The 27,541-nt window shown below is 43.4% G+C and overlaps 36 non-coding genes across 36 annotated transcripts; 23 read left to right on the top strand and 13 right to left on the bottom strand.

Moving 5' to 3' along the window:
• The first annotated feature begins 689 nt into the window (after window positions 1–689).
• Window positions 690–775, top strand: TRNAY-GUA (transfer RNA tyrosine (anticodon GUA)). The gene is given in 2 exon segments: window positions 690–726; window positions 740–775. It is a non-coding gene; the product is annotated as a tRNA-Tyr (tRNA).
• Window positions 776–1,220: 445 nt separating this feature from the next.
• TRNAM-CAU (transfer RNA methionine (anticodon CAU)) lies at window positions 1,221–1,293 on the bottom strand. Its single transcript has one exon. It is a non-coding gene; the product is annotated as a tRNA-Met (tRNA).
• A 674-nt stretch (window positions 1,294–1,967) lies between these two features.
• TRNAA-AGC (transfer RNA alanine (anticodon AGC)) lies at window positions 1,968–2,039 on the top strand. The gene has a single exon. It is a non-coding gene; the product is annotated as a tRNA-Ala (tRNA).
• A 785-nt stretch (window positions 2,040–2,824) lies between these two features.
• TRNAY-GUA (transfer RNA tyrosine (anticodon GUA)) lies at window positions 2,825–2,910 on the top strand. The gene is given in 2 exon segments: window positions 2,825–2,861; window positions 2,875–2,910. It is a non-coding gene; the product is annotated as a tRNA-Tyr (tRNA).
• A 445-nt stretch (window positions 2,911–3,355) lies between these two features.
• Window positions 3,356–3,428, bottom strand: TRNAM-CAU (transfer RNA methionine (anticodon CAU)). The gene has a single exon. It is a non-coding gene; the product is annotated as a tRNA-Met (tRNA).
• Window positions 3,429–4,960: 1,532 nt separating this feature from the next.
• Window positions 4,961–5,046, top strand: TRNAY-GUA (transfer RNA tyrosine (anticodon GUA)). The gene is given in 2 exon segments: window positions 4,961–4,997; window positions 5,011–5,046. It is a non-coding gene; the product is annotated as a tRNA-Tyr (tRNA).
• A 445-nt stretch (window positions 5,047–5,491) lies between these two features.
• Window positions 5,492–5,564, bottom strand: TRNAM-CAU (transfer RNA methionine (anticodon CAU)). Its single transcript has one exon. It is a non-coding gene; the product is annotated as a tRNA-Met (tRNA).
• Window positions 5,565–6,238: 674 nt separating this feature from the next.
• TRNAA-AGC (transfer RNA alanine (anticodon AGC)) lies at window positions 6,239–6,310 on the top strand. Its single transcript has one exon. It is a non-coding gene; the product is annotated as a tRNA-Ala (tRNA).
• A 786-nt stretch (window positions 6,311–7,096) lies between these two features.
• On the top strand, window positions 7,097–7,182 carry TRNAY-GUA (transfer RNA tyrosine (anticodon GUA)). Its single transcript is given in 2 exon segments — window positions 7,097–7,133; window positions 7,147–7,182. It is a non-coding gene; the product is annotated as a tRNA-Tyr (tRNA).
• Window positions 7,183–7,627: 445 nt separating this feature from the next.
• On the bottom strand, window positions 7,628–7,700 carry TRNAM-CAU (transfer RNA methionine (anticodon CAU)). Its single transcript has one exon. It is a non-coding gene; the product is annotated as a tRNA-Met (tRNA).
• A 674-nt stretch (window positions 7,701–8,374) lies between these two features.
• Window positions 8,375–8,446, top strand: TRNAA-AGC (transfer RNA alanine (anticodon AGC)). The gene has a single exon. It is a non-coding gene; the product is annotated as a tRNA-Ala (tRNA).
• A 785-nt stretch (window positions 8,447–9,231) lies between these two features.
• On the top strand, window positions 9,232–9,317 carry TRNAY-GUA (transfer RNA tyrosine (anticodon GUA)). The gene is given in 2 exon segments: window positions 9,232–9,268; window positions 9,282–9,317. It is a non-coding gene; the product is annotated as a tRNA-Tyr (tRNA).
• Window positions 9,318–9,762: 445 nt separating this feature from the next.
• TRNAM-CAU (transfer RNA methionine (anticodon CAU)) lies at window positions 9,763–9,835 on the bottom strand. The gene has a single exon. It is a non-coding gene; the product is annotated as a tRNA-Met (tRNA).
• A 674-nt stretch (window positions 9,836–10,509) lies between these two features.
• Window positions 10,510–10,581, top strand: TRNAA-AGC (transfer RNA alanine (anticodon AGC)). Its single transcript has one exon. It is a non-coding gene; the product is annotated as a tRNA-Ala (tRNA).
• Window positions 10,582–11,367: 786 nt separating this feature from the next.
• TRNAY-GUA (transfer RNA tyrosine (anticodon GUA)) lies at window positions 11,368–11,453 on the top strand. Its single transcript is given in 2 exon segments — window positions 11,368–11,404; window positions 11,418–11,453. It is a non-coding gene; the product is annotated as a tRNA-Tyr (tRNA).
• Window positions 11,454–11,898: 445 nt separating this feature from the next.
• Window positions 11,899–11,971, bottom strand: TRNAM-CAU (transfer RNA methionine (anticodon CAU)). Its single transcript has one exon. It is a non-coding gene; the product is annotated as a tRNA-Met (tRNA).
• A 674-nt stretch (window positions 11,972–12,645) lies between these two features.
• Window positions 12,646–12,717, top strand: TRNAA-AGC (transfer RNA alanine (anticodon AGC)). The gene has a single exon. It is a non-coding gene; the product is annotated as a tRNA-Ala (tRNA).
• Window positions 12,718–13,503: 786 nt separating this feature from the next.
• On the top strand, window positions 13,504–13,589 carry TRNAY-GUA (transfer RNA tyrosine (anticodon GUA)). The gene is given in 2 exon segments: window positions 13,504–13,540; window positions 13,554–13,589. It is a non-coding gene; the product is annotated as a tRNA-Tyr (tRNA).
• A 445-nt stretch (window positions 13,590–14,034) lies between these two features.
• On the bottom strand, window positions 14,035–14,107 carry TRNAM-CAU (transfer RNA methionine (anticodon CAU)). Its single transcript has one exon. It is a non-coding gene; the product is annotated as a tRNA-Met (tRNA).
• A 1,532-nt stretch (window positions 14,108–15,639) lies between these two features.
• TRNAY-GUA (transfer RNA tyrosine (anticodon GUA)) lies at window positions 15,640–15,725 on the top strand. The gene is given in 2 exon segments: window positions 15,640–15,676; window positions 15,690–15,725. It is a non-coding gene; the product is annotated as a tRNA-Tyr (tRNA).
• A 445-nt stretch (window positions 15,726–16,170) lies between these two features.
• On the bottom strand, window positions 16,171–16,243 carry TRNAM-CAU (transfer RNA methionine (anticodon CAU)). The gene has a single exon. It is a non-coding gene; the product is annotated as a tRNA-Met (tRNA).
• A 674-nt stretch (window positions 16,244–16,917) lies between these two features.
• Window positions 16,918–16,989, top strand: TRNAA-AGC (transfer RNA alanine (anticodon AGC)). Its single transcript has one exon. It is a non-coding gene; the product is annotated as a tRNA-Ala (tRNA).
• A 786-nt stretch (window positions 16,990–17,775) lies between these two features.
• Window positions 17,776–17,861, top strand: TRNAY-GUA (transfer RNA tyrosine (anticodon GUA)). The gene is given in 2 exon segments: window positions 17,776–17,812; window positions 17,826–17,861. It is a non-coding gene; the product is annotated as a tRNA-Tyr (tRNA).
• A 445-nt stretch (window positions 17,862–18,306) lies between these two features.
• On the bottom strand, window positions 18,307–18,379 carry TRNAM-CAU (transfer RNA methionine (anticodon CAU)). The gene has a single exon. It is a non-coding gene; the product is annotated as a tRNA-Met (tRNA).
• A 674-nt stretch (window positions 18,380–19,053) lies between these two features.
• Window positions 19,054–19,125, top strand: TRNAA-AGC (transfer RNA alanine (anticodon AGC)). The gene has a single exon. It is a non-coding gene; the product is annotated as a tRNA-Ala (tRNA).
• Window positions 19,126–19,911: 786 nt separating this feature from the next.
• TRNAY-GUA (transfer RNA tyrosine (anticodon GUA)) lies at window positions 19,912–19,997 on the top strand. The gene is given in 2 exon segments: window positions 19,912–19,948; window positions 19,962–19,997. It is a non-coding gene; the product is annotated as a tRNA-Tyr (tRNA).
• A 445-nt stretch (window positions 19,998–20,442) lies between these two features.
• TRNAM-CAU (transfer RNA methionine (anticodon CAU)) lies at window positions 20,443–20,515 on the bottom strand. Its single transcript has one exon. It is a non-coding gene; the product is annotated as a tRNA-Met (tRNA).
• Window positions 20,516–21,189: 674 nt separating this feature from the next.
• Window positions 21,190–21,261, top strand: TRNAA-AGC (transfer RNA alanine (anticodon AGC)). Its single transcript has one exon. It is a non-coding gene; the product is annotated as a tRNA-Ala (tRNA).
• Window positions 21,262–22,047: 786 nt separating this feature from the next.
• TRNAY-GUA (transfer RNA tyrosine (anticodon GUA)) lies at window positions 22,048–22,133 on the top strand. Its single transcript is given in 2 exon segments — window positions 22,048–22,084; window positions 22,098–22,133. It is a non-coding gene; the product is annotated as a tRNA-Tyr (tRNA).
• Window positions 22,134–22,578: 445 nt separating this feature from the next.
• TRNAM-CAU (transfer RNA methionine (anticodon CAU)) lies at window positions 22,579–22,651 on the bottom strand. The gene has a single exon. It is a non-coding gene; the product is annotated as a tRNA-Met (tRNA).
• Window positions 22,652–23,325: 674 nt separating this feature from the next.
• TRNAA-AGC (transfer RNA alanine (anticodon AGC)) lies at window positions 23,326–23,397 on the top strand. The gene has a single exon. It is a non-coding gene; the product is annotated as a tRNA-Ala (tRNA).
• A 786-nt stretch (window positions 23,398–24,183) lies between these two features.
• Window positions 24,184–24,269, top strand: TRNAY-GUA (transfer RNA tyrosine (anticodon GUA)). The gene is given in 2 exon segments: window positions 24,184–24,220; window positions 24,234–24,269. It is a non-coding gene; the product is annotated as a tRNA-Tyr (tRNA).
• A 445-nt stretch (window positions 24,270–24,714) lies between these two features.
• On the bottom strand, window positions 24,715–24,787 carry TRNAM-CAU (transfer RNA methionine (anticodon CAU)). Its single transcript has one exon. It is a non-coding gene; the product is annotated as a tRNA-Met (tRNA).
• A 674-nt stretch (window positions 24,788–25,461) lies between these two features.
• On the top strand, window positions 25,462–25,533 carry TRNAA-AGC (transfer RNA alanine (anticodon AGC)). The gene has a single exon. It is a non-coding gene; the product is annotated as a tRNA-Ala (tRNA).
• Window positions 25,534–26,319: 786 nt separating this feature from the next.
• TRNAY-GUA (transfer RNA tyrosine (anticodon GUA)) lies at window positions 26,320–26,405 on the top strand. The gene is given in 2 exon segments: window positions 26,320–26,356; window positions 26,370–26,405. It is a non-coding gene; the product is annotated as a tRNA-Tyr (tRNA).
• Window positions 26,406–26,850: 445 nt separating this feature from the next.
• TRNAM-CAU (transfer RNA methionine (anticodon CAU)) lies at window positions 26,851–26,923 on the bottom strand. Its single transcript has one exon. It is a non-coding gene; the product is annotated as a tRNA-Met (tRNA).
• Window positions 26,924–27,541: the final 618 nt, after the last annotated feature.

The following is a 27,541-nucleotide window of genomic DNA, read 5'->3' as shown; positions in this document are numbered from 1 at the left end:
TTCTTCGCCTTGCAAAACCTTTTGAAATGGGGCTATCTCATTTCCCGTGTTTATAGAAAAAAATAATCTTGCTTCCATAAGAAACCAAAGTGGTGATTTATCTTGGCATTCTTAGTATAGAAAACGGGCACAGCTGTCTTGGTCATTTATTTGAATTCTTCCTCTAAACCAGAGACTCTTACCAGAAGGTTTAAGAAAAACAGAATGTTTTCTTCATCCTAATCCCTTCTGAATGGTCCATTAATCTACTGGTTTTGCTTTTCCAGTTCCTTTCACAGAAGCATTAAAAATGCATGTTCTTCATGCTCCGTACGGAGTAATGACTCTCCTAACTTTCTGTCCTTTCCTTCATGTTCCCATGCTGTCATCCTTTTGCCAGAAATGCTTCCAAAGGGCTGTGGATTCCTCGGCCCCATGCCCTTTCAGGAAAACTCCTTTCTGTAGGATTTCTAATTCTAGGTCCCCTGCTTTCCTTCACGCCAGCACAGCACATTCAGGTAGGTAAGCAGTCCCCCTTTATGGTGATAAGATGTAGCTGAGAATGCACTCTAGGAAGTGGCAATTTGTAGAGCAAGCTGCAGGTCATATTCATGATTTTCAAGATTAGACTGCAGTACTCCCACCCCACTCCCGCCGCAACCATTATTGAAAGAAAGATGAATGCAGCATGGAAAGCTGTACTGCCTAATCCTCCGATAGCTCAGTTGGGAGAGCGGAGGACTGTAGTGGAGAAACAGAAATCCTTAGGTCGCTGGTTCAAATCCGGCTCGGAGGAGTTTCCCCTTTTTTGTTTTCCATAGCTGCTTTCTCTCTTGTTAAAACATTATGTTCCCCTCTGATTGAGAAACATTTCCCTAGCTCCAAATAAATGCTAGGACAGAAGGGTAGACTTCTTCTGCTTTCCAATGAAATTGACCACATAGTCATTTCTGAGGGATGTTGGAAGAGAAATAAACAAGGACCTGCAGATCAGAATTCATTCCAAAGCCTTGACTAAATATATGAAGGCACTTGGAAGACTTCCAGTTTCATTGTACCAAGGTAGATGTTTCGGCAGCCGAACCAGCTAAAACTCACCTACAATGAGTGGCCATGGATATGAAAGAGGGAATCTACAAAGACACCAACTCCTTAAAACTGAGCAAGATGCAATGTGGAGGAATAGTTTACAGATTTGGAGAAAATCTGAGATGTTTCTCTTGACAAAAGAAACACTGCAATGCCCTCTCTGAGGATCGAACTCAGGACCTTCAGATTATGAGACTGACGCGCTGCCTACTGCGCTAAGAAGGCTGCTTGAAACCGCTAACAAATGCGTCTACACACCATGAAGAGGGAAGGTAGCAAAAATGCTGTTCTCATGTTGGAATATCAATACACTTCGGTTGCCTCGCTGGATTAAAATCGTCTGCAGTTATAATGGTCAGAAGACTGCTCTTTCCCAGTGCTTAAACCCACACCCCATACATTTAGCCATGCAAAAGAAATCAGGGCATACCATTCACCTCTCTAAGAAAGATCGTGCCATTTTTTCCTCCACATAACTGAGAATGAAATGGACTAAAACCCAGAATTAACATGCCGCCCCTAGCCGTAGATGCATCTAGATCTCAACACTTTACATGCTAATGTAACATAGCTGTGTGTCCTGCAAAAAGAGCAGGGGTACCTTAAGTCATCTCACAAGATGTGGAAACAGCACTCAACCATATCCTTCTTTGATGTATCCTGAACCAGTTGCCTTGAATACTCTGGCTTTTTTCGATTGCATCTAGCTGTTGTGTGTGGGGAATTATTCATTCTAGAGTCAACCTTATTCCATAAAAAACGGTGCTAGAAAATCCAGCTGTAAATCATATGGAATTCCACACCTGACGCTTCCCATTCCAGTGTCATATGTGGTGAATGTACATTCAATAGAATTCCAGGTTTCCATGCGTGGAGCAAGGTCTCCCTCTACAGGATGTGGGGATGTAGCTCAGTGGTAGAGCGCATGCTTAGCATGTATGAGGCCCCGGGTTCAATCCCCGGCATCTCCAGCTTTTCGCCATGCTAATCTTGCCTTTTGACAGATAGCTAGGCTGGCATCATGAGTAAGGAAGTGAGATGTCATGCAGCTGGTGCCAGAACCCCACTTTCTTCGCCTTGCAAAACCTTTTGAAATGGGGCTATCTCATTTCCCGTGTTTATAGAAAAAAATAATCTTGCTTCCATAAGAAACCAAAGTGGTGATTTATCTTGGCATTCTTAGTATAGAAAACGGGCACAGCTGTCTTGGTCATTTATTGAATTCTTCCTCTAAACCAGAGACTCTTACCAGAAGGTTTAAGAAAAACAGAATGTTTTCTTCATCCTAATCCCTTCTGAATGGTCCATTAATCTACTGGTTTTGCTTTTCCAGTTCCTTTCACAGAAGCATTAAAAATGCATGTTCTTCATGCTCCGTACGGAGTAATGACTCTCCTAACTTTCTGTCCTTTCCTTCATGTTCCCATGCTGTCATCCTTTTGCCAGAAATGCTTCCAAAGGGCTGTGGATTCCTCGGCCCCATGCCCTTTCAGGAAAACTCCTTTCTGTAGGATTTCTAATTCTAGGTCCCCTGCTTTCCTTCACGCCAGCACAGCACATTCAGGTAGGTAAGCAGTCCCCCTTTATGGTGATAAGATGTAGCTGAGAATGCACTCTAGGAAGTGGCAATTTGTAGAGCAAGCTGCAGGTCATATTCATGATTTTCAAGATTAGACTGCAGTACTCCCACCCCACTCCCGCCGCAACCATTATTGAAAGAAAGATGAATGCAGCATGGAAAGCTGTACTGCCTAATCCTCCGATAGCTCAGTTGGGAGAGCGGAGGACTGTAGTGGAGAAACAGAAATCCTTAGGTCGCTGGTTCAAATCCGGCTCGGAGGAGTTTCCCCTTTTTTGTTTTCCATAGCTGCTTTCTCTCTTGTTAAAACATTATGTGCCCCTCTGATTGAGAAACATTTCCCTAGCTCCAAATAAATGCTAGGACAGAAGGGTAGACTTCTTCTGCTTTCCAATGAAATTGACCACATAGCCATTTCTGAGGGATGTTGGAAGAGAAATAAACAAGGACCTGCAGATCAGAATTCATTCCAAAGCCTTGACTAAATATATGAAGGCACTTGGAAGACTTCCAGTTTCATTGTACCAAGGTAGATGTTTCGGCAGCCGAACCAGCTAAAACTCACCTACAATGAGTGGCCATGGATATGAAAGAGGGAATCTACAAAGACACCAACTCCTTAAAACTGAGCAAGATGCAATGTGGAGGAATAGTTTACAGATTTGGAGAAAATCTGAGATGTTTCTCTTGACAAAAGAAACACTGCAATGCCCTCTCTGAGGATCGAACTCAGGACCTTCAGATTATGAGACTGACGCGCTGCCTACTGCGCTAAGAAGGCTGCTTGAAACCGCTAACAAATGCGTCTACACACCATGAAGAGGGAAGGTAGCAAAAATGCTGTTCTCATGTTGGAATATCAATACACTTCGGTTGCCTCGCTGGATTAAAATCGTCTGCAGTTATAATGGTCAGAAGACTGCTCTTTCCCAGTGCTTAAACCCACACCCCATACATTTAGCCATGCAAAAGAAATCAGGGCATACCATTCACCTCTCTAAGAAAGATCGTGCCATTTTTTCCTCCACATAACTGAGAATGAAATGGACTAAAACCCAGAATTAACATGCCGCCCCTAGCCGTAGATGCATCTAGATCTCAACACTTTACATGCTAATGTAACATAGCTGTGTGTCCTGCAAAAAGAGCAGGGGTACCTTAAGTCATCTCACAAGATGTGGAAACAGCACTCAACCATATCCTTCTTTGATGTATCCTGAACCAGTTGCCTTGAATACTCTGGCTTTTTTCGATTGCATCTAGCTGTTGTGTGTGGGGAATTATTCATTCTAGAGTCAACCTTATTCCATAAAAAACGGTGCTAGAAAATCCAGCTGTAAATCATATGGAATTCCACACCTGACGCTTCCCATTCCAGTGTCATATGTGGTGAATGTACATTCAATAGAATTCCAGGTTTCCATGCGTGGAGCAAGGTCTCCCTCTACAGGATGTGGGGATGTAGCTCAGTGGTAGAGCGCATGCTTAGCATGTATGAGGCCCAGGGTTCAATCCCCGGCATCTCCAGCTTTTCGCCATGCTAATCTTGCCTTTTGACAGATAGCTAGGCTGGCATCATGAGTAAGGAAGTGAGATGTCATGCAGCTGGTGCCAGAACCCCACTTTCTTCGCCTTGCAAAACCTTTTGAAATGGGGCTATCTCATTTCCCGTGTTTATAGAAAAAAATAATCTTGCTTCCATAAGAAACCAAAGTGGTGATTTATCTTGGCATTCTTAGTATAGAAAACGGGCACAGCTGTCTTGGTCATTTATTTGAATTCTTCCTCTAAACCAGAGACTCTTACCAGAAGGTTTAAGAAAAACAGAATGTTTTCTTCATCCTAATCCCTTCTGAATGGTCCATTAATCTACTGGTTTTGCTTTTCCAGTTCCTTTCACAGAAGCATTAAAAATGCATGTTCTTCATGCTCCGTACGGAGTAATGACTCTCCTAACTTTCTGTCCTTTCCTTCATGTTCCCATGCTGTCATCCTTTTGCCAGAAATGCTTCCAAAGGGCTGTGGATTCCTCGGCCCCATGCCCTTTCAGGAAAACTCCTTTCTGTAGGATTTCTAATTCTAGGTCCCCTGCTTTCCTTCACGCCAGCACAGCACATTCAGGTAGGTAAGCAGTCCCCCTTTATGGTGATAAGATGTAGCTGAGAATGCACTCTAGGAAGTGGCAATTTGTAGAGCAAGCTGCAGGTCATATTCATGATTTTCAAGATTAGACTGCAGTACTCCCACCCCACTCCCGCCGCAACCATTATTGAAAGAAAGATGAATGCAGCATGGAAAGCTGTACTGCCTAATCCTCCGATAGCTCAGTTGGGAGAGCGGAGGACTGTAGTGGAGAAACAGAAATCCTTAGGTCGCTGGTTCAAATCCGGCTCGGAGGAGTTTCCCCTTTTTTGTTTTCCATAGCTGCTTTCTCTCTTGTTAAAACATTATGTTCCCCTCTGATTGAGAAACATTTCCCTAGCTCCAAATAAATGCTAGGACAGAAGGGTAGACTTCTTCTGCTTTCCAATGAAATTGACCACATAGTCATTTCTGAGGGATGTTGGAAGAGAAATAAACAAGGACCTGCAGATCAGAATTCATTCCAAAGCCTTGACTAAATATATGAAGGCACTTGGAAGACTTCCAGTTTCATTGTACCAAGGTAGATGTTTCGGCAGCCGAACCAGCTAAAACTCACCTACAATGAGTGGCCATGGATATGAAAGAGGGAATCTACAAAGACACCAACTCCTTAAAACTGAGCAAGATGCAATGTGGAGGAATAGTTTACAGATTTGGAGAAAATCTGAGATGTTTCTCTTGACAAAAGAAACACTGCAATGCCCTCTCTGAGGATCGAACTCAGGACCTTCAGATTATGAGACTGACGCGCTGCCTACTGCGCTAAGAAGGCTGCTTGAAACCGCTAACAAATGCGTCTACACACCATGAAGAGGGAAGGTAGCAAAAATGCTGTTCTCATGTTGGAATATCAATACACTTCGGTTGCCTCGCTGGATTAAAATCGTCTGCAGTTATAATGGTCAGAAGACTGCTCTTTCCCAGTGCTTAAACCCACACCCCATACATTTAGCCATGCAAAAGAAATCAGGGCATACCATTCACCTCTCTAAGAAAGATCGTGCCATTTTTTCCTCCACATAACTGAGAATGAAATGGACTAAAACCCAGAATTAACATGCCGCCCCTAGCCGTAGATGCATCTAGATCTCAACACTTTACATGCTAATGTAACATAGCTGTGTGTCCTGCAAAAAGAGCAGGGGTACCTTAAGTCATCTCACAAGATGTGGAAACAGCACTCAACCATATCCTTCTTTGATGTATCCTGAACCAGTTGCCTTGAATACTCTGGCTTTTTTCGATTGCATCTAGCTGTTGTGTGTGGGGAATTATTCATTCTAGAGTCAACCTTATTCCATAAAAAACGGTGCTAGAAAATCCAGCTGTAAATCATATGGAATTCCACACCTGACGCTTCCCATTCCAGTGTCATATGTGGTGAATGTACATTCAATAGAATTCCAGGTTTCCATGCGTGGAGCAAGGTCTCCCTCTACAGGATGTGGGGATGTAGCTCAGTGGTAGAGCGCATGCTTAGCATGTATGAGGCCCCGGGTTCAATCCCCGGCATCTCCAGCTTTTCGCCATGCTAATCTTGCCTTTTGACAGATAGCTAGGCTGGCATCATGAGTAAGGAAGTGAGATGTCATGCAGCTGGTGCCAGAACCCCACTTTCTTCGCCTTGCAAAACCTTTTGAAATGGGGCTATCTCATTTCCCGTGTTTATAGAAAAAAATAATCTTGCTTCCATAAGAAACCAAAGTGGTGATTTATCTTGGCATTCTTAGTATAGAAAACGGGCACAGCTGTCTTGGTCATTTATTTGAATTCTTCCTCTAAACCAGAGACTCTTACCAGAAGGTTTAAGAAAAACAGAATGTTTTCTTCATCCTAATCCCTTCTGAATGGTCCATTAATCTACTGGTTTTGCTTTTCCAGTTCCTTTCACAGAAGCATTAAAAATGCATGTTCTTCATGCTCCGTACGGAGTAATGACTCTCCTAACTTTCTGTCCTTTCCTTCATGTTCCCATGCTGTCATCCTTTTGCCAGAAATGCTTCCAAAGGGCTGTGGATTCCTCGGCCCCATGCCCTTTCAGGAAAACTCCTTTCTGTAGGATTTCTAATTCTAGGTCCCCTGCTTTCCTTCACGCCAGCACAGCACATTCAGGTAGGTAAGCAGTCCCCCTTTATGGTGATAAGATGTAGCTGAGAATGCACTCTAGGAAGTGGCAATTTGTAGAGCAAGCTGCAGGTCATATTCATGATTTTCAAGATTAGACTGCAGTACTCCCACCCCACTCCCGCCGCAACCATTATTGAAAGAAAGATGAATGCAGCATGGAAAGCTGTACTGCCTAATCCTCCGATAGCTCAGTTGGGAGAGCGGAGGACTGTAGTGGAGAAACAGAAATCCTTAGGTCGCTGGTTCAAATCCGGCTCGGAGGAGTTTCCCCTTTTTTGTTTTCCATAGCTGCTTTCTCTCTTGTTAAAACATTATGTGCCCCTCTGATTGAGAAACATTTCCCTAGCTCCAAATAAATGCTAGGACAGAAGGGTAGACTTCTTCTGCTTTCCAATGAAATTGACCACATAGTCATTTCTGAGGGATGTTGGAAGAGAAATAAACAAGGACCTGCAGATCAGAATTCATTCCAAAGCCTTGACTAAATATATGAAGGCACTTGGAAGACTTCCAGTTTCATTGTACCAAGGTAGATGTTTCGGCAGCCGAACCAGCTAAAACTCACCTACAATGAGTGGCCATGGATATGAAAGAGGGAATCTACAAAGACACCAACTCCTTAAAACTGAGCAAGATGCAATGTGGAGGAATAGTTTACAGATTTGGAGAAAATCTGAGATGTTTCTCTTGACAAAAGAAACACTGCAATGCCCTCTCTGAGGATCGAACTCAGGACCTTCAGATTATGAGACTGACGCGCTGCCTACTGCGCTAAGAAGGCTGCTTGAAACCACTAACAAATGCGTCTACACACCATGAAGAGGGAAGGTAGCAAAAATGCTGTTCTCATGTTGGAATATCAATACACTTCGGTTGCCTCGCTGGATTAAAATCGTCTGCAGTTATAATGGTCAGAAGACTGCTCTTTCCCAGTGCTTAAACCCACACCCCATACATTTAGCCATGCAAAAGAAATCAGGGCATACCATTCACCTCTCTAAGAAAGATCGTGCCATTTTTTCCTCCACATAACTGAGAATGAAATGGACTAAAACCCAGAATTAACATGCCGCCCCTAGCCGTAGATGCATCTAGATCTCAACACTTTACATGCTAATGTAACATAGCTGTGTGTCCTGCAAAAAGAGCAGGGGTACCTTAAGTCATCTCACAAGATGTGGAAACAGCACTCAACCATATCCTTCTTTGATGTATCCTGAACCAGTTGCCTTGAATACTCTGGCTTTTTTCGATTGCATCTAGCTGTTGTGTGTGGGGAATTATTCATTCTAGAGTCAACCTTATTCCATAAAAAACGGTGCTAGAAAATCCAGCTGTAAATCATATGGAATTCCACACCTGACGCTTCCCATTCCAGTGTCATATGTGGTGAATGTACATTCAATAGAATTCCAGGTTTCCATGCGTGGAGCAAGGTCTCCCTCTACAGGATGTGGGGATGTAGCTCAGTGGTAGAGCGCATGCTTAGCATGTATGAGGCCCCGGGTTCAATCCCCGGCATCTCCAGCTTTTCGCCATGCTAATCTTGCCTTTTGACAGATAGCTAGGCTGGCATCATGAGTAAGGAAGTGAGATGTCATGCAGCTGGTGCCAGAACCCCACTTTCTTCGCCTTGCAAAACCTTTTGAAATGGGGCTATCTCATTTCCCGTGTTTATAGAAAAAAATAATCTTGCTTCCATAAGAAACCAAAGTGGTGATTTATCTTGGCATTCTTAGTATAGAAAACGGGCACAGCTGTCTTGGTCATTTATTGAATTCTTCCTCTAAACCAGAGACTCTTACCAGAAGGTTTAAGAAAAACAGAATGTTTTCTTCATCCTAATCCCTTCTGAATGGTCCATTAATCTACTGGTTTTGCTTTTCCAGTTCCTTTCACAGAAGCATTAAAAATGCATGTTCTTCATGCTCCGTACGGAGTAATGACTCTCCTAACTTTCTGTCCTTTCCTTCATGTTCCCATGCTGTCATCCTTTTGCCAGAAATGCTTCCAAAGGGCTGTGGATTCCTCGGCCCCATGCCCTTTCAGGAAAACTCCTTTCTGTAGGATTTCTAATTCTAGGTCCCCTGCTTTCCTTCACGCCAGCACAGCACATTCAGGTAGGTAAGCAGTCCCCCTTTATGGTGATAAGATGTAGCTGAGAATGCACTCTAGGAAGTGGCAATTTGTAGAGCAAGCTGCAGGTCATATTCATGATTTTCAAGATTAGACTGCAGTACTCCCACCCCACTCCCGCCGCAACCATTATTGAAAGAAAGATGAATGCAGCATGGAAAGCTGTACTGCCTAATCCTCCGATAGCTCAGTTGGGAGAGCGGAGGACTGTAGTGGAGAAACAGAAATCCTTAGGTCGCTGGTTCAAATCCGGCTCGGAGGAGTTTCCCCTTTTTTGTTTTCCATAGCTGCTTTCTCTCTTGTTAAAACATTATGTGCCCCTCTGATTGAGAAACATTTCCCTAGCTCCAAATAAATGCTAGGACAGAAGGGTAGACTTCTTCTGCTTTCCAATGAAATTGACCACATAGCCATTTCTGAGGGATGTTGGAAGAGAAATAAACAAGGACCTGCAGATCAGAATTCATTCCAAAGCCTTGACTAAATATATGAAGGCACTTGGAAGACTTCCAGTTTCATTGTACCAAGGTAGATGTTTCGGCAGCCGAACCAGCTAAAACTCACCTACAATGAGTGGCCATGGATATGAAAGAGGGAATCTACAAAGACACCAACTCCTTAAAACTGAGCAAGATGCAATGTGGAGGAATAGTTTACAGATTTGGAGAAAATCTGAGATGTTTCTCTTGACAAAAGAAACACTGCAATGCCCTCTCTGAGGATCGAACTCAGGACCTTCAGATTATGAGACTGACGCGCTGCCTACTGCGCTAAGAAGGCTGCTTGAAACAGCTAACAAATGCGTCTACACACCATGAAGAGGGAAGGTAGCAAAAATGCTGTTCTCATGTTGGAATATCAATACACTTCGGTTGCCTCGCTGGATTAAAATCGTCTGCAGTTATAATGGTCAGAAGACTGCTCTTTCCCAGTGCTTAAACCCACACCCCATACATTTAGCCATGCAAAAGAAATCAGGGCATACCATTCACCTCTCTAAGAAAGATCGTGCCATTTTTTCCTCCACATAACTGAGAATGAAATGGACTAAAACCCAGAATTAACATGCCGCCCCTAGCCGTAGATGCATCTAGATCTCAACACTTTACATGCTAATGTAACATAGCTGTGTGTCCTGCAAAAAGAGCAGGGGTACCTTAAGTCATCTCACAAGATGTGGAAACAGCACTCAACCATATCCTTCTTTGATGTATCCTGAACCAGTTGCCTTGAATACTCTGGCTTTTTTCGATTGCATCTAGCTGTTGTGTGTGGGGAATTATTCATTCTAGAGTCAACCTTATTCCATAAAAAACGGTGCTAGAAAATCCAGCTGTAAATCATATGGAATTCCACACCTGACGCTTCCCATTCCAGTGTTATATGTGGTGAATGTACATTCAATAGAATTCCAGGTTTCCATGCGTGGAGCAAGGTCTCCCTCTACAGGATGTGGGGATGTAGCTCAGTGGTAGAGCGCATGCTTAGCATGTATGAGGCCCCGGGTTCAATCCCCGGCATCTCCAGCTTTTCGCCATGCTAATCTTGCCTTTTGACAGATAGCTAGGCTGGCATCATGAGTAAGGAAGTGAGATGTCATGCAGCTGGTGCCAGAACCCCACTTTCTTCGCCTTGCAAAACCTTTTGAAATGGGGCTATCTCATTTCCCGTGTTTATAGAAAAAAATAATCTTGCTTCCATAAGAAACCAAAGTGGTGATTTATCTTGGCATTCTTAGTATAGAAAACGGGCACAGCTGTCTTGGTCATTTATTTGAATTCTTCCTCTAAACCAGAGACTCTTACCAGAAGGTTTAAGAAAAACAGAATGTTTTCTTCATCCTAATCCCTTCTGAATGGTCCATTAATCTACTGGTTTTGCTTTTCCAGTTCCTTTCACAGAAGCATTAAAAATGCATGTTCTTCATGCTCCGTACGGAGTAATGACTCTCCTAACTTTCTGTCCTTTCCTTCATGTTCCCATGCTGTCATCCTTTTGCCAGAAATGCTTCCAAAGGGCTGTGGATTCCTCGGCCCCATGCCCTTTCAGGAAAACTCCTTTCTGTAGGATTTCTAATTCTAGGTCCCCTGCTTTCCTTCACGCCAGCACAGCACATTCAGGTAGGTAAGCAGTCCCCCTTTATGGTGATAAGATGTAGCTGAGAATGCACTCTAGGAAGTGGCAATTTGTAGAGCAAGCTGCAGGTCATATTCATGATTTTCAAGATTAGACTGCAGTACTCCCACCCCACTCCCGCCGCAACCATTATTGAAAGAAAGATGAATGCAGCATGGAAAGCTGTACTGCCTAATCCTCCGATAGCTCAGTTGGGAGAGCGGAGGACTGTAGTGGAGAAACAGAAATCCTTAGGTCGCTGGTTCAAATCCGGCTCGGAGGAGTTTCCCCTTTTTTGTTTTCCATAGCTGCTTTCTCTCTTGTTAAAACATTATGTTCCCCTCTGATTGAGAAACATTTCCCTAGCTCCAAATAAATGCTAGGACAGAAGGGTAGACTTCTTCTGCTTTCCAATGAAATTGACCACATAGTCATTTCTGAGGGATGTTGGAAGAGAAATAAACAAGGACCTGCAGATCAGAATTCATTCCAAAGCCTTGACTAAATATATGAAGGCACTTGGAAGACTTCCAGTTTCATTGTACCAAGGTAGATGTTTCGGCAGCCGAACCAGCTAAAACTCACCTACAATGAGTGGCCATGGATATGAAAGAGGGAATCTACAAAGACACCAACTCCTTAAAACTGAGCAAGATGCAATGTGGAGGAATAGTTTACAGATTTGGAGAAAATCTGAGATGTTTCTCTTGACAAAAGAAACACTGCAATGCCCTCTCTGAGGATCGAACTCAGGACCTTCAGATTATGAGACTGACGCGCTGCCTACTGCGCTAAGAAGGCTGCTTGAAACCGCTAACAAATGCGTCTACACACCATGAAGAGGGAAGGTAGCAAAAATGCTGTTCTCATGTTGGAATATCAATACACTTCGGTTGCCTCGCTGGATTAAAATCGTCTGCAGTTATAATGGTCAGAAGACTGCTCTTTCCCAGTGCTTAAACCCACACCCCATACATTTAGCCATGCAAAAGAAATCAGGGCATACCATTCACCTCTCTAAGAAAGATCGTGCCATTTTTTCCTCCACATAACTGAGAATGAAATGGACTAAAACCCAGAATTAACATGCCGCCCCTAGCCGTAGATGCATCTAGATCTCAACACTTTACATGCTAATGTAACATAGCTGTGTGTCCTGCAAAAAGAGCAGGGGTACCTTAAGTCATCTCACAAGATGTGGAAACAGCACTCAACCATATCCTTCTTTGATGTATCCTGAACCAGTTGCCTTGAATACTCTGGCTTTTTTCGATTGCATCTAGCTGTTGTGTGTGGGGAATTATTCATTCTAGAGTCAACCTTATTCCATAAAAAACGGTGCTAGAAAATCCAGCTGTAAATCATATGGAATTCCACACCTGACGCTTCCCATTCCAGTGTCATATGTGGTGAATGTACATTCAATAGAATTCCAGGTTTCCATGCGTGGAGCAAGGTCTCCCTCTACAGGATGTGGGGATGTAGCTCAGTGGTAGAGCGCATGCTTAGCATGTATGAGGCCCCGGGTTCAATCCCCGGCATCTCCAGCTTTTCGCCATGCTAATCTTGCCTTTTGACAGATAGCTAGGCTGGCATCATGAGTAAGGAAGTGAGATGTCATGCAGCTGGTGCCAGAACCCCACTTTCTTCGCCTTGCAAAACCTTTTGAAATGGGGCTATCTCATTTCCCGTGTTTATAGAAAAAAATAATCTTGCTTCCATAAGAAACCAAAGTGGTGATTTATCTTGGCATTCTTAGTATAGAAAACGGGCACAGCTGTCTTGGTCATTTATTTGAATTCTTCCTCTAAACCAGAGACTCTTACCAGAAGGTTTAAGAAAAACAGAATGTTTTCTTCATCCTAATCCCTTCTGAATGGTCCATTAATCTACTGGTTTTGCTTTTCCAGTTCCTTTCACAGAAGCATTAAAAATGCATGTTCTTCATGCTCCGTACGGAGTAATGACTCTCCTAACTTTCTGTCCTTTCCTTCATGTTCCCATGCTGTCATCCTTTTGCCAGAAATGCTTCCAAAGGGCTGTGGATTCCTCGGCCCCATGCCCTTTCAGGAAAACTCCTTTCTGTAGGATTTCTAATTCTAGGTCCCCTGCTTTCCTTCACGCCAGCACAGCACATTCAGGTAGGTAAGCAGTCCCCCTTTATGGTGATAAGATGTAGCTGAGAATGCACTCTAGGAAGTGGCAATTTGTAGAGCAAGCTGCAGGTCATATTCATGATTTTCAAGATTAGACTGCAGTACTCCCACCCCACTCCCGCCGCAACCATTATTGAAAGAAAGATGAATGCAGCATGGAAAGCTGTACTGCCTAATCCTCCGATAGCTCAGTTGGGAGAGCGGAGGACTGTAGTGGAGAAACAGAAATCCTTAGGTCGCTGGTTCAAATCCGGCTCGGAGGAGTTTCCCCTTTTTTGTTTTCCATAGCTGCTTTCTCTCTTGTTAAAACATTATGTTCCCCTCTGATTGAGAAACATTTCCCTAGCTCCAAATAAATGCTAGGACAGAAGGGTAGACTTCTTCTGCTTTCCAATGAAATTGACCACATAGTCATTTCTGAGGGATGTTGGAAGAGAAATAAACAAGGACCTGCAGATCAGAATTCATTCCAAAGCCTTGACTAAATATATGAAGGCACTTGGAAGACTTCCAGTTTCATTGTACCAAGGTAGATGTTTCGGCAGCCGAACCAGCTAAAACTCACCTACAATGAGTGGCCATGGATATGAAAGAGGGAATCTACAAAGACACCAACTCCTTAAAACTGAGCAAGATGCAATGTGGAGGAATAGTTTACAGATTTGGAGAAAATCTGAGATGTTTCTCTTGACAAAAGAAACACTGCAATGCCCTCTCTGAGGATCGAACTCAGGACCTTCAGATTATGAGACTGACGCGCTGCCTACTGCGCTAAGAAGGCTGCTTGAAACCGCTAACAAATGCGTCTACACACCATGAAGAGGGAAGGTAGCAAAAATGCTGTTCTCATGTTGGAATATCAATACACTTCGGTTGCCTCGCTGGATTAAAATCGTCTGCAGTTATAATGGTCAGAAGACTGCTCTTTCCCAGTGCTTAAACCCACACCCCATACATTTAGCCATGCAAAAGAAATCAGGGCATACCATTCACCTCTCTAAGAAAGATCGTGCCATTTTTTCCTCCACATAACTGAGAATGAAATGGACTAAAACCCAGAATTAACATGCCGCCCCTAGCCGTAGATGCATCTAGATCTCAACACTTTACATGCTAATGTAACATAGCTGTGTGTCCTGCAAAAAGAGCAGGGGTACCTTAAGTCATCTCACAAGATGTGGAAACAGCACTCAACCATATCCTTCTTTGATGTATCCTGAACCAGTTGCCTTGAATACTCTGGCTTTTTTCGATTGCATCTAGCTGTTGTGTGTGGGGAATTATTCATTCTAGAGTCAACCTTATTCCATAAAAAACGGTGCTAGAAAATCCAGCTGTAAATCATATGGAATTCCACACCTGACGCTTCCCATTCCAGTGTCATATGTGGTGAATGTACATTCAATAGAATTCCAGGTTTCCATGCGTGGAGCAAGGTCTCCCTCTACAGGATGTGGGGATGTAGCTCAGTGGTAGAGCGCATGCTTAGCATGTATGAGGCCCCGGGTTCAATCCCCTGCATCTCCAGCTTTTCGCCATGCTAATCTTGCCTTTTGACAGATAGCTAGGCTGGCATCATGAGTAAGGAAGTGAGATGTCATGCAGCTGGTGCCAGAACCCCACTTTCTTCGCCTTGCAAAACCTTTTGAAATGGGGCTATCTCATTTCCCGTGTTTATAGAAAAAAATAATCTTGCTTCCATAAGAAACCAAAGTGGTGATTTATCTTGGCATTCTTAGTATAGAAAACGGGCACAGCTGTCTTGGTCATTTATTTGAATTCTTCCTCTAAACCAGAGACTCTTACCAGAAGGTTTAAGAAAAACAGAATGTTTTCTTCATCCTAATCCCTTCTGAATGGTCCATTAATCTACTGGTTTTGCTTTTCCAGTTCCTTTCACAGAAGCATTAAAAATGCATGTTCTTCATGCTCCGTACGGAGTAATGACTCTCCTAACTTTCTGTCCTTTCCTTCATGTTCCCATGCTGTCATCCTTTTGCCAGAAATGCTTCCAAAGGGCTGTGGATTCCTCGGCCCCATGCCCTTTCAGGAAAACTCCTTTCTGTAGGATTTCTAATTCTAGGTCCCCTGCTTTCCTTCACGCCAGCACAGCACATTCAGGTAGGTAAGCAGTCCCCCTTTATGGTGATAAGATGTAGCTGAGAATGCACTCTAGGAAGTGGCAATTTGTAGAGCAAGCTGCAGGTCATATTCATGATTTTCAAGATTAGACTGCAGTACTCCCACCCCACTCCCGCCGCAACCATTATTGAAAGAAAGATGAATGCAGCATGGAAAGCTGTACTGCCTAATCCTCCGATAGCTCAGTTGGGAGAGCGGAGGACTGTAGTGGAGAAACAGAAATCCTTAGGTCGCTGGTTCAAATCCGGCTCGGAGGAGTTTCCCCTTTTTTGTTTTCCATAGCTGCTTTCTCTCTTGTTAAAACATTATGTGCCCCTCTGATTGAGAAACATTTCCCTAGCTCCAAATAAATGCTAGGACAGAAGGGTAGACTTCTTCTGCTTTCCAATGAAATTGACCACATAGTCATTTCTGAGGGATGTTGGAAGAGAAATAAACAAGGACCTGCAGATCAGAATTCATTCCAAAGCCTTGACTAAATATATGAAGGCACTTGGAAGACTTCCAGTTTCATTGTACCAAGGTAGATGTTTCGGCAGCCGAACCAGCTAAAACTCACCTACAATGAGTGGCCATGGATATGAAAGAGGGAATCTACAAAGACACCAACTCCTTAAAACTGAGCAAGATGCAATGTGGAGGAATAGTTTACAGATTTGGAGAAAATCTGAGATGTTTCTCTTGACAAAAGAAACACTGCAATGCCCTCTCTGAGGATCGAACTCAGGACCTTCAGATTATGAGACTGACGCGCTGCCTACTGCGCTAAGAAGGCTGCTTGAAACCGCTAACAAATGCGTCTACACACCATGAAGAGGGAAGGTAGCAAAAATGCTGTTCTCATGTTGGAATATCAATACACTTCGGTTGCCTCGCTGGATTAAAATCGTCTGCAGTTATAATGGTCAGAAGACTGCTCTTTCCCAGTGCTTAAACCCACACCCCATACATTTAGCCATGCAAAAGAAATCAGGGCATACCATTCACCTCTCTAAGAAAGATCGTGCCATTTTTTCCTCCACATAACTGAGAATGAAATGGACTAAAACCCAGAATTAACATGCCGCCCCTAGCCGTAGATGCATCTAGATCTCAACACTTTACATGCTAATGTAACATAGCTGTGTGTCCTGCAAAAAGAGCAGGGGTACCTTAAGTCATCTCACAAGATGTGGAAACAGCACTCAACCATATCCTTCTTTGATGTATCCTGAACCAGTTGCCTTGAATACTCTGGCTTTTTTCGATTGCATCTAGCTGTTGTGTGTGGGGAATTATTCATTCTAGAGTCAACCTTATTCCATAAAAAACGGTGCTAGAAAATCCAGCTGTAAATCATATGGAATTCCACACCTGACGCTTCCCATTCCAGTGTTATATGTGGTGAATGTACATTCAATAGAATTCCAGGTTTCCATGCGTGGAGCAAGGTCTCCCTCTACAGGATGTGGGGATGTAGCTCAGTGGTAGAGCGCATGCTTAGCATGTATGAGGCCCCGGGTTCAATCCCCGGCATCTCCAGCTTTTCGCCATGCTAATCTTGCCTTTTGACAGATAGCTAGGCTGGCATCATGAGTAAGGAAGTGAGATGTCATGCAGCTGGTGCCAGAACCCCACTTTCTTCGCCTTGCAAAACCTTTTGAAATGGGGCTATCTCATTTCCCGTGTTTATAGAAAAAAATAATCTTGCTTCCATAAGAAACCAAAGTGGTGATTTATCTTGGCATTCTTAGTATAGAAAACGGGCACAGCTGTCTTGGTCATTTATTTGAATTCTTCCTCTAAACCAGAGACTCTTACCAGAAGGTTTAAGAAAAACAGAATGTTTTCTTCATCCTAATCCCTTCTGAATGGTCCATTAATCTACTGGTTTTGCTTTTCCAGTTCCTTTCACAGAAGCATTAAAAATGCATGTTCTTCATGCTCCGTACGGAGTAATGACTCTCCTAACTTTCTGTCCTTTCCTTCATGTTCCCATGCTGTCATCCTTTTGCCAGAAATGCTTCCAAAGGGCTGTGGATTCCTCGGCCCCATGCCCTTTCAGGAAAACTCCTTTCTGTAGGATTTCTAATTCTAGGTCCCCTGCTTTCCTTCACGCCAGCACAGCACATTCAGGTAGGTAAGCAGTCCCCCTTTATGGTGATAAGATGTAGCTGAGAATGCACTCTAGGAAGTGGCAATTTGTAGAGCAAGCTGCAGGTCATATTCATGATTTTCAAGATTAGACTGCAGTACTCCCACCCCACTCCCGCCGCAACCATTATTGAAAGAAAGATGAATGCAGCATGGAAAGCTGTACTGCCTAATCCTCCGATAGCTCAGTTGGGAGAGCGGAGGACTGTAGTGGAGAAACAGAAATCCTTAGGTCGCTGGTTCAAATCCGGCTCGGAGGAGTTTCCCCTTTTTTGTTTTCCATAGCTGCTTTCTCTCTTGTTAAAACATTATGTGCCCCTCTGATTGAGAAACATTTCCCTAGCTCCAAATAAATGCTAGGACAGAAGGGTAGACTTCTTCTGCTTTCCAATGAAATTGACCACATAGTCATTTCTGAGGGATGTTGGAAGAGAAATAAACAAGGACCTGCAGATCAGAATTCATTCCAAAGCCTTGACTAAATATATGAAGGCACTTGGAAGACTTCCAGTTTCATTGTACCAAGGAAGATGTTTCGGCAGCCGAACCAGCTAAAACTCACCTACAATGAGTGGCCATGGATATGAAAAAGGGAATCTACAAAGACACCAACTCCTTAAAACTGAGCAAGATGCAATGTGGAGGAATAGTTTACAGATTTGGAGAAAATCTGAGATGTTTCTCTTGACAAAAGAAACACTGCAATGCCCTCTCTGAGGATCGAACTCAGGACCTTCAGATTATGAGACTGACGCGCTGCCTACTGCGCTAAGAAGGCTGCTTGAAACCGCTAACAAATGCGTCTACACACCATGAAGAGGGAAGGTAGCAAAAATGCTGTTCTCATGTTGGAATATCAATACACTTCGGTTGCCTCGCTGGATTAAAATCGTCTGCAGTTATAATGGTCAGAAGACTGCTCTTTCCCAGTGCTTAAACCCACACCCCATACATTTAGCCATGCAAAAGAAATCAGGGCATACCATTCACCTCTCTAAGAAAGATCGTGCCATTTTTTCCTCCACATAACTGAGAATGAAATGGACTAAAACCCAGAATTAACATGCCGCCCCTAGCCGTAGATGCATCTAGATCTCAACACTTTACATGCTAATGTAACATAGCTGTGTGTCCTGCAAAAAGAGCAGGGGTACCTTAAGTCATCTCACAAGATGTGGAAACAGCACTCAACCATATCCTTCTTTGATGTATCCTGAACCAGTTGCCTTGAATACTCTGGCTTTTTTCGATTGCATCTAGCTGTTGTGTGTGGGGAATTATTCATTCTAGAGTCAACCTTATTCCATAAAAAACGGTGCTAGAAAATCCAGCTGTAAATCATATGGAATTCCACACCTGACGCTTCCCATTCCAGTGTCATATGTGGTGAATGTACATTCAATAGAATTCCAGGTTTCCATGCGTGGAGCAAGGTCTCCCTCTACAGGATGTGGGGATGTAGCTCAGTGGTAGAGCGCATGCTTAGCATGTATGAGGCCCCGGGTTCAATCCCCGGCATCTCCAGCTTTTCGCCATGCTAATCTTGCCTTTTGACAGATAGCTAGGCTGGCATCATGAGTAAGGAAGTGAGATGTCATGCAGCTGGTGCCAGAACCCCACTTTCTTCGCCTTGCAAAACCTTTTGAAATGGGGCTATCTCATTTCCCGTGTTTATAGAAAAAAATAATCTTGCTTCCATAAGAAACCAAAGTGGTGATTTATCTTGGCATTCTTAGTATAGAAAACGGGCACAGCTGTCTTGGTCATTTATTTGAATTCTTCCTCTAAACCAGAGACTCTTACCAGAAGGTTTAAGAAAAACAGAATGTTTTCTTCATCCTAATCCCTTCTGAATGGTCCATTAATCTACTGGTTTTGCTTTTCCAGTTCCTTTCACAGAAGCATTAAAAATGCATGTTCTTCATGCTCCGTACGGAGTAATGACTCTCCTAACTTTCTGTCCTTTCCTTCATGTTCCCATGCTGTCATCCTTTTGCCAGAAATGCTTCCAAAGGGCTGTGGATTCCTCGGCCCCATGCCCTTTCAGGAAAACTCCTTTCTGTAGGATTTCTAATTCTAGGTCCCCTGCTTTCCTTCACGCCAGCACAGCACATTCAGGTAGGTAAGCAGTCCCCCTTTATGGTGATAAGATGTAGCTGAGAATGCACTCTAGGAAGTGGCAATTTGTAGAGCAAGCTGCAGGTCATATTCATGATTTTCAAGATTAGACTGCAGTACTCCCACCCCACTCCCGCCGCAACCATTATTGAAAGAAAGATGAATGCAGCATGGAAAGCTGTACTGCCTAATCCTCCGATAGCTCAGTTGGGAGAGCGGAGGACTGTAGTGGAGAAACAGAAATCCTTAGGTCGCTGGTTCAAATCCGGCTCGGAGGAGTTTCCCCTTTTTTGTTTTCCATAGCTGCTTTCTCTCTTGTTAAAACATTATGTGCCCCTCTGATTGAGAAACATTTCCCTAGCTCCAAATAAATGCTAGGACAGAAGGGTAGACTTCTTCTGCTTTCCAATGAAATTGACCACATAGTCATTTCTGAGGGATGTTGGAAGAGAAATAAACAAGGACCTGCAGATCAGAATTCATTCCAAAGCCTTGACTAAATATATGAAGGCACTTGGAAGACTTCCAGTTTCATTGTACCAAGGTAGATGTTTCGGCAGCCGAACCAGCTAAAACTCACCTACAATGAGTGGCCATGGATATGAAAGAGGGAATCTACAAAGACACCAACTCCTTAAAACTGAGCAAGATGCAATGTGGAGGAATAGTTTACAGATTTGGAGAAAATCTGAGATGTTTCTCTTGACAAAAGAAACACTGCAATGCCCTCTCTGAGGATCGAACTCAGGACCTTCAGATTATGAGACTGACGCGCTGCCTACTGCGCTAAGAAGGCTGCTTGAAACCGCTAACAAATGCGTCTACACACCATGAAGAGGGAAGGTAGCAAAAATGCTGTTCTCATGTTGGAATATCAATACACTTCGGTTGCCTCGCTGGATTAAAATCGTCTGCAGTTATAATGGTCAGAAGACTGCTCTTTCCCAGTGCTTAAACCCACACCCCATACATTTAGCCATGCAAAAGAAATCAGGGCATACCATTCACCTCTCTAAGAAAGATCGTGCCATTTTTTCCTCCACATAACTGAGAATGAAATGGACTAAAACCCAGAATTAACATGCCGCCCCTAGCCGTAGATGCATCTAGATCTCAACACTTTACATGCTAATGTAACATAGCTGTGTGTCCTGCAAAAAGAGCAGGGGTACCTTAAGTCATCTCACAAGATGTGGAAACAGCACTCAACCATATCCTTCTTTGATGTATCCTGAACCAGTTGCCTTGAATACTCTGGCTTTTTTCGATTGCATCTAGCTGTTGTGTGTGGGGAATTATTCATTCTAGAGTCAACCTTATTCCATAAAAAACGGTGCTAGAAAATCCAGCTGTAAATCATATGGAATTCCACACCTGACGCTTCCCATTCCAGTGTCATATGTGGTGAATGTACATTCAATAGAATTCCAGGTTTCCATGCGTGGAGCAAGGTCTCCCTCTACAGGATGTGGGGATGTAGCTCAGTGGTAGAGCGCATGCTTAGCATGTATGAGGCCCCGGGTTCAATCCCCGGCATCTCCAGCTTTTCGCCATGCTAATCTTGCCTTTTGACAGATAGCTAGGCTGGCATCATGAGTAAGGAAGTGAGATGTCATGCAGCTGGTGCCAGAACCCCACTTTCTTCGCCTTGCAAAACCTTTTGAAATGGGGCTATCTCATTTCCCGTGTTTATAGAAAAAAATAATCTTGCTTCCATAAGAAACCAAAGTGGTGATTTATCTTGGCATTCTTAGTATAGAAAACGGGCACAGCTGTCTTGGTCATTTATTTGAATTCTTCCTCTAAACCAGAGACTCTTACCAGAAGGTTTAAGAAAAACAGAATGTTTTCTTCATCCTAATCCCTTCTGAATGGTCCATTAATCTACTGGTTTTGCTTTTCCAGTTCCTTTCACAGAAGCATTAAAAATGCATGTTCTTCATGCTCCGTACGGAGTAATGACTCTCCTAACTTTCTGTCCTTTCCTTCATGTTCCCATGCTGTCATCCTTTTGCCAGAAATGCTTCCAAAGGGCTGTGGATTCCTCGGCCCCATGCCCTTTCAGGAAAACTCCTTTCTGTAGGATTTCTAATTCTAGGTCCCCTGCTTTCCTTCACGCCAGCACAGCACATTCAGGTAGGTAAGCAGTCCCCCTTTATGGTGATAAGATGTAGCTGAGAATGCACTCTAGGAAGTGGCAATTTGTAGAGCAAGCTGCAGGTCATATTCATGATTTTCAAGATTAGACTGCAGTACTCCCACCCCACTCCCGCCGCAACCATTATTGAAAGAAAGATGAATGCAGCATGGAAAGCTGTACTGCCTAATCCTCCGATAGCTCAGTTGGGAGAGCGGAGGACTGTAGTGGAGAAACAGAAATCCTTAGGTCGCTGGTTCAAATCCGGCTCGGAGGAGTTTCCCCTTTTTTGTTTTCCATAGCTGCTTTCTCTCTTGTTAAAACATTATGTGCCCCTCTGATTGAGAAACATTTCCCTAGCTCCAAATAAATGCTAGGACAGAAGGGTAGACTTCTTCTGCTTTCCAATGAAATTGACCACATAGTCATTTCTGAGGGATGTTGGAAGAGAAATAAACAAGGACCTGCAGATCAGAATTCATTCCAAAGCCTTGACTAAATATATGAAGGCACTTGGAAGACTTCCAGTTTCATTGTACCAAGGTAGATGTTTCGGCAGCCGAACCAGCTAAAACTCACCTACAATGAGTGGCCATGGATATGAAAGAGGGAATCTACAAAGACACCAACTCCTTAAAACTGAGCAAGATGCAATGTGGAGGAATAGTTTACAGATTTGGAGAAAATCTGAGATGTTTCTCTTGACAAAAGAAACACTGCAATGCCCTCTCTGAGGATCGAACTCAGGACCTTCAGATTATGAGACTGACGCGCTGCCTACTGCGCTAAGAAGGCTGCTTGAAACCGCTAACAAATGCGTCTACACACCATGAAGAGGGAAGGTAGCAAAAATGCTGTTCTCATGTTGGAATATCAATACACTTCGGTTGCCTCGCTGGATTAAAATCGTCTGCAGTTATAATGGTCAGAAGACTGCTCTTTCCCAGTGCTTAAACCCACACCCCATACATTTAGCCATGCAAAAGAAATCAGGGCATACCATTCACCTCTCTAAGAAAGATCGTGCCATTTTTTCCTCCACATAACTGAGAATGAAATGGACTAAAACCCAGAATTAACATGCCGCCCCTAGCCGTAGATGCATCTAGATCTCAACACTTTACATGCTAATGTAACATAGCTGTGTGTCCTGCAAAAAGAGCAGGGGTACCTTAAGTCATCTCACAAGATGTGGAAACAGCACTCAACCATATCCTTCTTTGATGTATCCTGAACCAGTTGCCTTGAATACTCTGGCTTTTTTCGATTGCATCTAGCTGTTGTGTGTGGGGAATTATTCATTCTAGAGTCAACCTTATTCCATAAAAAACGGTGCTAGAAAATCCAGCTGTAAATCATATGGAATTCCACACCTGACGCTTCCCATTCCAGTGTCATATGTGGTGAATGTACATTCAATAGAATTCCAGGTTTCCATGCGTGGAGCAAGGTCTCCCTCTACAGGATGTGGGGATGTAGCTCAGTGGTAGAGCGCATGCTTAGCATGTATGAGGCCCCGGGTTCAATCCCCGGCATCTCCAGCTTTTCGCCATGCTAATCTTGCCTTTTGACAGATAGCTAGGCTGGCATCATGAGTAAGGAAGTGAGATGTCATGCAGCTGGTGCCAGAACCCCACTTTCTTCGCCTTGCAAAACCTTTTGAAATGGGGCTATCTCATTTCCCGTGTTTATAGAAAAAAATAATCTTGCTTCCATAAGAAACCAAAGTGGTGATTTATCTTGGCATTCTTAGTATAGAAAACGGGCACAGCTGTCTTGGTCATTTATTTGAATTCTTCCTCTAAACCAGAGACTCTTACCAGAAGGTTTAAGAAAAACAGAATGTTTTCTTCATCCTAATCCCTTCTGAATGGTCCATTAATCTACTGGTTTTGCTTTTCCAGTTCCTTTCACAGAAGCATTAAAAATGCATGTTCTTCATGCTCCGTACGGAGTAATGACTCTCCTAACTTTCTGTCCTTTCCTTCATGTTCCCATGCTGTCATCCTTTTGCCAGAAATGCTTCCAAAGGGCTGTGGATTCCTCGGCCCCATGCCCTTTCAGGAAAACTCCTTTCTGTAGGATTTCTAATTCTAGGTCCCCTGCTTTCCTTCACGCCAGCACAGCACATTCAGGTAGGTAAGCAGTCCCCCTTTATGGTGATAAGATGTAGCTGAGAATGCACTCTAGGAAGTGGCAATTTGTAGAGCAAGCTGCAGGTCATATTCATGATTTTCAAGATTAGACTGCAGTACTCCCACCCCACTCCCGCCGCAACCATTATTGAAAGAAAGATGAATGCAGCATGGAAAGCTGTACTGCCTAATCCTCCGATAGCTCAGTTGGGAGAGCGGAGGACTGTAGTGGAGAAACAGAAATCCTTAGGTCGCTGGTTCAAATCCGGCTCGGAGGAGTTTCCCCTTTTTTGTTTTCCATAGCTGCTTTCTCTCTTGTTAAAACATTATGTGCCCCTCTGATTGAGAAACATTTCCCTAGCTCCAAATAAATGCTAGGACAGAAGGGTAGACTTCTTCTGCTTTCCAATGAAATTGACCACATAGTCATTTCTGAGGGATGTTGGAAGAGAAATAAACAAGGACCTGCAGATCAGAATTCATTCCAAAGCCTTGACTAAATATATGAAGGCACTTGGAAGACTTCCAGTTTCATTGTACCAAGGAAGATGTTTCGGCAGCCGAACCAGCTAAAACTCACCTACAATGAGTGGCCATGGATATGAAAAAGGGAATCTACAAAGACACCAACTCCTTAAAACTGAGCAAGATGCAATGTGGAGGAATAGTTTACAGATTTGGAGAAAATCTGAGATGTTTCTCTTGACAAAAGAAACACTGCAATGCCCTCTCTGAGGATCGAACTCAGGACCTTCAGATTATGAGACTGACGCGCTGCCTACTGCGCTAAGAAGGCTGCTTGAAACCGCTAACAAATGCGTCTACACACCATGAAGAGGGAAGGTAGCAAAAATGCTGTTCTCATGTTGGAATATCAATACACTTCGGTTGCCTCGCTGGATTAAAATCGTCTGCAGTTATAATGGTCAGAAGACTGCTCTTTCCCAGTGCTTAAACCCACACCCCATACATTTAGCCATGCAAAAGAAATCAGGGCATACCATTCACCTCTCTAAGAAAGATCGTGCCATTTTTTCCTCCACATAACTGAGAATGAAATGGACTAAAACCCAGAATTAACATGCCGCCCCTAGCCGTAGATGCATCTAGATCTCAACACTTTACATGCTAATGTAACATAGCTGTGTGTCCTGCAAAAAGAGCAGGGGTACCTTAAGTCATCTCACAAGATGTGGAAACAGCACTCAACCATATCCTTCTTTGATGTATCCTGAACCAGTTGCCTTGAATACTCTGGCTTTTTTCGATTGCATCTAGCTGTTGTGTGTGGGGAATTATTCATTCTAGAGTCAACCTTATTCCATAAAAAACGGTGCTAGAAAATCCAGCTGTAAATCATATGGAATTCCACACCTGACGCTTCCCATTCCAGTGTCATATGTGGTGAATGTACATTCAATAGAATTCCAGGTTTCCATGCGTGGAGCAAGGTCTCCCTCTACAGGATGTGGGGATGTAGCTCAGTGGTAGAGCGCATGCTTAGCATGTATGAGGCCCCGGGTTCAATCCCCGGCATCTCCAGCTTTTCGCCATGCTAATCTTGCCTTTTGACAGATAGCTAGGCTGGCATCATGAGTAAGGAAGTGAGATGTCATGCAGCTGGTGCCAGAACCCCACTTTCTTCGCCTTGCAAAACCTTTTGAAATGGGGCTATCTCATTTCCCGTGTTTATAGAAAAAAATAATCTTGCTTCCATAAGAAACCAAAGTGGTGATTTATCTTGGCATTCTTAGTATAGAAAACGGGCACAGCTGTCTTGGTCATTTATTTGAATTCTTCCTCTAAACCAGAGACTCTTACCAGAAGGTTTAAGAAAAACAGAATGTTTTCTTCATCCTAATCCCTTCTGAATGGTCCATTAATCTACTGGTTTTGCTTTTCCAGTTCCTTTCACAGAAGCATTAAAAATGCATGTTCTTCATGCTCCGTACGGAGTAATGACTCTCCTAACTTTCTGTCCTTTCCTTCATGTTCCCATGCTGTCATCCTTTTGCCAGAAATGCTTCCAAAGGGCTGTGGATTCCTCGGCCCCATGCCCTTTCAGGAAAACTCCTTTCTGTAGGATTTCTAATTCTAGGTCCCCTGCTTTCCTTCACGCCAGCACAGCACATTCAGGTAGGTAAGCAGTCCCCCTTTATGGTGATAAGATGTAGCTGAGAATGCACTCTAGGAAGTGGCAATTTGTAGAGCAAGCTGCAGGTCATATTCATGATTTTCAAGATTAGACTGCAGTACTCCCACCCCACTCCCGCCGCAACCATTATTGAAAGAAAGATGAATGCAGCATGGAAAGCTGTACTGCCTAATCCTCCGATAGCTCAGTTGGGAGAGCGGAGGACTGTAGTGGAGAAACAGAAATCCTTAGGTCGCTGGTTCAAATCCGGCTCGGAGGAGTTTCCCCTTTTTTGTTTTCCATAGCTGCTTTCTCTCTTGTTAAAACATTATGTGCCCCTCTGATTGAGAAACATTTCCCTAGCTCCAAATAAATGCTAGGACAGAAGGGTAGACTTCTTCTGCTTTCCAATGAAATTGACCACATAGTCATTTCTGAGGGATGTTGGAAGAGAAATAAACAAGGACCTGCAGATCAGAATTCATTCCAAAGCCTTGACTAAATATATGAAGGCACTTGGAAGACTTCCAGTTTCATTGTACCAAGGTAGATGTTTCGGCAGCCGAACCAGCTAAAACTCACCTACAATGAGTGGCCATGGATATGAAAGAGGGAATCTACAAAGACACCAACTCCTTAAAACTGAGCAAGATGCAATGTGGAGGAATAGTTTACAGATTTGGAGAAAATCTGAGATGTTTCTCTTGACAAAAGAAACACTGCAATGCCCTCTCTGAGGATCGAACTCAGGACCTTCAGATTATGAGACTGACGCGCTGCCTACTGCGCTAAGAAGGCTGCTTGAAACCGCTAACAAATGCGTCTACACACCATGAAGAGGGAAGGTAGCAAAAATGCTGTTCTCATGTTGGAATATCAATACACTTCGGTTGCCTCGCTGGATTAAAATCGTCTGCAGTTATAATGGTCAGAAGACTGCTCTTTCCCAGTGCTTAAACCCACACCCCATACATTTAGCCATGCAAAAGAAATCAGGGCATACCATTCACCTCTCTAAGAAAGATCGTGCCATTTTTTCCTCCACATAACTGAGAATGAAATGGACTAAAACCCAGAATTAACATGCCGCCCCTAGCCGTAGATGCATCTAGATCTCAACACTTTACATGCTAATGTAACATAGCTGTGTGTCCTGCAAAAAGAGCAGGGGTACCTTAAGTCATCTCACAAGATGTGGAAACAGCACTCAACCATATCCTTCTTTGATGTATCCTGAACCAGTTGCCTTGAATACTCTGGCTTTTTTCGATTGCATCTAGCTGTTGTGTGTGGGGAATTATTCATTCTAGAGTCAACCTTATTCCATAAAAAACGGTGCTAGAAAATCCAGCTGTAAATCATATGGAATTCCACACCTGACGCTTCCCATTCCAGTGTCATATGTGGTGAATGTAC

Source organism: Pleurodeles waltl, unplaced genomic scaffold (assembly GCF_031143425.1).
Source record: "Pleurodeles waltl isolate 20211129_DDA unplaced genomic scaffold, aPleWal1.hap1.20221129 scaffold_107, whole genome shotgun sequence".
Taxonomy (NCBI): Eukaryota; Metazoa; Chordata; class Amphibia; order Caudata; family Salamandridae; genus Pleurodeles; species Pleurodeles waltl.
The sequence above is the reverse complement of the archived record's forward strand: the minus strand, read 5'-3'. Positions and strand labels throughout refer to the sequence as shown.